Genomic DNA, 6,000 nt, shown 5'->3' on the forward strand with positions numbered 1-6,000 from the left:
GAGTTTCAGACTCAGCACAAAATGGACACCCCTCCCCAACAGTAGGGTCCAGGTGTACCAGATGCATGTTAGTGGCTATAGCTCCATGTATTATCCTCCATTGGAGGTCAGCTGTCCTCTTATCAATAGGCAGTTTGTACAGTGATCGCCAACAGCCTTTTGAAGAGGCACCTGGACCAAGCACATCCGCCCACCTCGTCGATTTGACCCCTTCCAGGGAAGATGCATGGGACACCTTTACACATACTCTGTACATGGCCTTCTTTCCCACCTCCTTGAACTCCCCAAGCTCCGGGGTATCGAAGGAAAGCAGCATCCCCACGTCCTCCACGAATGCCCCCGCTGCAGCACTAACAATCAGTGCAGGGAACACATAATCCAGACCCTCCTTCCACCGATCACAATTGGAAATGTCAGTCACATACTGCAGATGAAGCACTGGCAGGGAGTCACAGACTTCAGCGACGACCTTCCTCAGTAGGCGAGATGATCTGATCCCCGCTCTTTCTCCCAGCTCCTCCAACGATCTATTCCTGTTCCGCATCAGATGACCCAGTTTAGTACACCCCACGCCTAACAGGCATGAACGTAGGCTAGCTGAACCCAGAACACGGGACTGGATGGCAGTGTTGTGAAAAAGAGGCTCTTCAAAAAGCCACATCCCTGGTGGCGTGCAGGCCTTACGAGACTTCACAAAAACTCTCCAAGCCTGCATAACAGACTCATAAAATGGAGTCAGGCCAGGCAAATCACCCCCCTCCAGTTTTAAGAGGAAAAGGTGCTTATCTAAGCCCAAACAGCCCGCTCTCCTCATCAATATATAGGCTGTGTCGACCCAGCTAGAACCGTCTCTGTACAACAGCCTCTGGGCTGCATGAAGCCGGAAAGCCATGATCCTAGAGGAAATATCCACCAAACCTTGCCCACCCTCGTGTAGTGGTAGGTACAGGGCTGCAGCTTTAATCCAGTGTTGTCCAGACCAGAAGAAATTGACAAGGGTCCTCTGAAGCTCTTGAATCAGACCCTTTGGTGGCTGTAAAATCATTAGTCTGTGCCACAGGGTAGAGGCAGCAAGATTATTAGCTACCAGTACCCTTCCCCTATAAGACAGCTGAGGCAGCACCCATTTCCATCTTGACAGTCTGGCACACACTTTCTCCACTACACCCTCCCAGTTCTTTTTTCTGAAAGACATCAGAGCCTAGAAAAACCCCCAAAGTCTTCATCCCATCTCTGCCCCACTGAAGCCCCCCTGGTAACCGTGGAGTGGACCCTATCTGAAGCTGACCTGCCCACAGCGCTTCACTCTTTCCCCAATTGACTCTAGCTGAGGAGGCCTCCTCATACACCTTTAGAGCATTTGAGAGAACTTTAACATCCTCAGCCCCTGTAATAAAAACTGTCACGTCATCTGCATACGCAGACAGTGCTATCGTGGGACCCTTCATTACACCTGGCACAGAGAAACCAGTAAGCCTCGCTCTTAAAAAACAAAGCATTGGTTCAATCGCCAGACTGTATAACTGCCCTGAAATTGGGCATCCCTGCCTGATGCCCCTTTGGACAGGGATTGGGCAGCTCAAACCACCCCCCACCTTCACCATACACGAGGCCCCAGCATACAGTAAATTCATCCACGACAAAAAAACATCCCCAAACCCAAAGGCTTTCATTGTCTTGAACAAGTACTGGTGGTCCACACGGTCAAAAGCCTTCTCCTGATCCAACGAAAGTAAACCCACATTTACATCAGACAGTTTACAAATGTCTAAAACATCTCTTATCAGAAACAAATTGTCAACAATAGAGCGATCAGGTACACAGTAAGACTGGTCCTTGTGGACCAACAATCCCAAATACTCTTTCAACCTGTTTGAGAGACATTTAGAAACAATTTTATATTCTGCGCACAGCAACGCAACAGGTCTCCAATTTTTTATGAGAGCCAAATCCCCCTTTTTTGGCAATAATGAAAGCACCGCACGTTGACAGGATACAGGAAGAGAACCCTCATTAAAAGATTCACACACCACTTCATAAAAATCCTCCCCAATAGACCCCCAAAAGTGCTTATAAAACTCAGATGGTAAACCATCAATGCCAGGGGCTCGGCCTGTTGAGAGCTGCATAACTGCTGTGGACAGCTCTTGCAGTGTAATGTCAGAGTCCAATGCGACTCTCTGCTCAGGTCCCAATTGAGGAAGACCGTGTAGCAACTGTTCAGTACACAGAGAGTCACAATCCTCCACCTTATAGAGGGCAGAGTAGAAATCCACTGCATGTTGACGCATTTCACTGTCATCTGTGGTCACCTTCCCATCAGGGAGACGAAGGCAGACCATCTGTTTACGTTGCAGTGTCGACTGTCCTAGGTTAAAAAAGAAAGCGCTAGGAGCATCCATATCCTTGAGGGAAGCGAAACGAGACCTAATCAAGGCACCCTTCACTCTTTCATGCAGAAACAATCTCAGTTCATGTCTCTTGTCCTGTAAATTCATGACTAATCCAGGGTCATTCTGAGTGAGCAGCTTCAATTCAATAAATTTGATGTCCTGTTCAAGGGCCTTGATAGTCTCTTTGACTTCAATTCGAGACAGAGCAGTATACTGTTGACAAAATAATCGTATTTGGGCCTTCCCAACCTCCCACCATTGTCTCAAGGACTCAAAATTTCCTTTTGTAACCCTCCATTTTTCCCAAAACAACAAAAACCTTTCACAAAACATGACATCATGTAACAATTTAACATTAAAATACCAGTAAGGTGATGACCTTCGTGGACAGGACAAATGAATATCAACAGTAACAAAATGGTGATCAGAGAAACCCACAGGAGTAATGTCACATCTTCCAACCCTACTACAGTAGTGATCAGATATATACAACCTGTCTAACCTTGCAGCACTGACATGACCTTCATTGATTTTTAGCCATGTGTACTGCCTAACTTTTGCATTCCTGACTCTCCACACATCAGAAAGCTCAAACTCAGTTAGTAGACCAGACAGGCAAGTGGCTGACCGCAGGTGAGGTTCTTCAGCGGTGCGATCAACAGTAAAATCCACTGTACAGTTCCAGTCCCCCCCTAAAACCATACAACCCTCTTGGTCACACTGTCTTAAAGTTTCCTTTATTTGATCAAATACAGCAATACGCTCTGTACCCTCATTAGGAGCATAAACATTCAAAAAAACAAACAAAAACCCCATAACCTCCGCCTTGACCAATAAAACCCGTCCCTTGACAATCTCTGTTGTAGATACCACAGTCACCCCTAAGCCTGAAGAAAACAAGATTGCCACCCCAGCACTGAAATTAGTACCATGACTGAGTATATGCTGCCCCTCCCACCACATACCCCAGTCAACCTTATTTTCCTCATCACTATGTGTCTCCTGTAGAAAAACTACATTAAGCCTTTTCTGTTTTATTATTTCTAATACCCAAGCCCTCTTATTCCTGTCCCTTCCACCATTAATATTGAGAGAACCTACCCTTAGTACCTCCATATAGAAAAGAGAAAGGAAAAGCAGAAGAAACCACAGAGAAACCAAAGAGAAAAAAGAAGACACCCTATGAAGCATGATCAACATCATTGTTTAAATTTTCTCTTACCCTGACCACGTTTCCCAGCACCTTTTGCTGCTGTAACAGCAGTAACAAATTTCCTCAAGCGAAACCGCTTCTTCTCACTTAACTGGTCTAACCCCACCGTCTTCTGTAACATCACAGCTGACCTCACAAACTTATCAACATCAAAATATTCTGCCAATTTGACAGATTTCCCAAAAGTCTGATCCAAAAACCTATTTACCTCCTCTAGATCATAAATTGAGTCGTCACCAGCTGCTATCATACCAATAGAGATATCCATATCCTGCTCCTCCTCAACTGAGGCCACAGACCCCTGACTCACTTCTAACACATCCCTTTCATCACTCCCCACTTGCAGCCCATCACTCGTACCAGGCATCTCCTCCACTACCTGGGAGACTATCCCCACCTGAACCCTATTACTAGTAGTGGGCATCTCCTCTACTACCTGGGAGACTAGCTCTACCTGAACCCTATTACTAGTAGTGGGCATCTCCTCCACTACCTGGGAGACTAGCTCTACCTGAACCCCATTACTAATAGTGGGCATCTCCTCCACTACCTGGGAGACTAGCCCCACCTGAACCCTATTACTAGTAGTGGGCATCTCCTCCACTACCTGGGAGACTAGCCCCACCTGTACCCTATTACTAGTAGTGGGCATCTCCTCCACTACCTGGGAGTCTAGCTCCACATGAATCCCCTCCTGTACCCCGTTACTCATAGTGGGCATTTCCTCCACTACCTGGGAGACTAGCTCCATATGAACCCCCTCCTGTACCCCAGCACTCGTACTGGGCACCTCATCACCAGTCTGAGGAACTGGCTCTTCAGATCTATCCTTGCTTTCTACAACAAAATGTTTCTGCTGCATAACATTTCCCTCTAACACAAGTTGCAACTCCTTGTCCTCAACATGGATAACTTGTTCCTCAGCAGCAGGTGCTTGTGGCTGCTCTACCGCTGTCGGCCCACCTCTCCCTACATTAGTGGGCCCAGGCGTTACGAGGACCACCTGCGCCCCTCCCTCTGCCTTCTCCCTTTTCGGGCAAGCATGTCGCTTATGACCAACATCCCCACACTCAAAACACCGTTGACTACCCGTACTAGCATAAGCCATATATAATTTATTGTCATACTTGACTTTAAACGCTAACTCCAAAGTCTGCTCCGGTGAGTCCAAAAACATAAACACCTGTCGCCGAAACAGACATAACCTGTTTCAACGCCGGGTGTTTGCAACCCAACGGGACAACCTTAATGGAACTTGCAAACTTCCCAAAGCGCAATAACTCGCGCTCCAATAGCTCATTTGGAATAAACGGCGGTACATTTGAAATCGTTACCCTTGTTGACGGAGAAAAAAGCGGCGTAACTTGAATAAACATTCCTTTAAGAAGTACGCCTTGCTCAACCATACGATTAACAAGACACTCTTCTTTAAGAAAAACCACCACCGCTTTATTCATCCGTGACGCATAAGCAACATTCTCATATCCTACCTTCTCTCCTACGGCGACCAGAAACTCCTCCACCGTGACAGTAGCTTCAGTAACACACCTAAAGCCGTGCCGAAGTGACAGGGACGGCATCCCCATTCGGGCTGCCATCCCTGCCAAAATCAGGGTAATATCGATACGAAAACAAAATACTTAATTCTACCACAACAAACAAATAAAAATAATAACCTTAATCATGCACAGAAGAAAACAAAGAATGCCACCAAGAAAGAGAAAACGTAAAGAAAGTTTTGAATATCTAACTCTACACCACACACGCACTCCCTTGCTCAAAACAATTCCCAGCATGCACCAAACACTCCCAGCATGCAGAGAGAGAGAGAGAGAGAGAGAGAGAGAGAGAGAGAGAGAGAGAGAGAGAGAGAGAGAGAGAGAGAGAGAGAGAGAGAGAGAGAGAGAGAGAGAGAGAGAGAGAGAGAGAGAGAGAGAGAGAGAGAGAGAGGATTTAGCCAATGTACTTCTGCATGCAACTTAATTGCCCCCTGTTAAACCTAATATCTGTGAACAGGTTCCCGCTGAGTTACTAAATAAAGAAATCCTCCTGCTGATTGTTAATCCTTGCTGAGAGGTAAATATTACCGACAACCAACAAACCCCTCCTGAGGTACATACCAGAGACAATTATTAGTTTTTTTTGATTGGTGATACATTAATTAATTAATTCATACATTTTTAATAAGTAGGTTTTATTATCTGTTCTAACAAACCATTTTAATGTTTATACCAACGTATTGTATATTGCTTTCTTTGGTGATGTTTTCATGTAAGTCCTTGGGTTTCCAAACACTTTTATGTATACTCTACAGTTATACTATACTGTTATGTATATTCTACTGTTATACTATACTGTTATGTATACTCTACTGTTATACTATCCTGTTATGTA

The sequence above is a fragment of the Salmo salar genome, chromosome 15 (assembly GCF_965601325.2).
Source record: "Salmo salar chromosome 15, fSalSal1, whole genome shotgun sequence".
NCBI classification, from domain to species: Eukaryota; Metazoa; Chordata; class Actinopteri; order Salmoniformes; family Salmonidae; genus Salmo; species Salmo salar.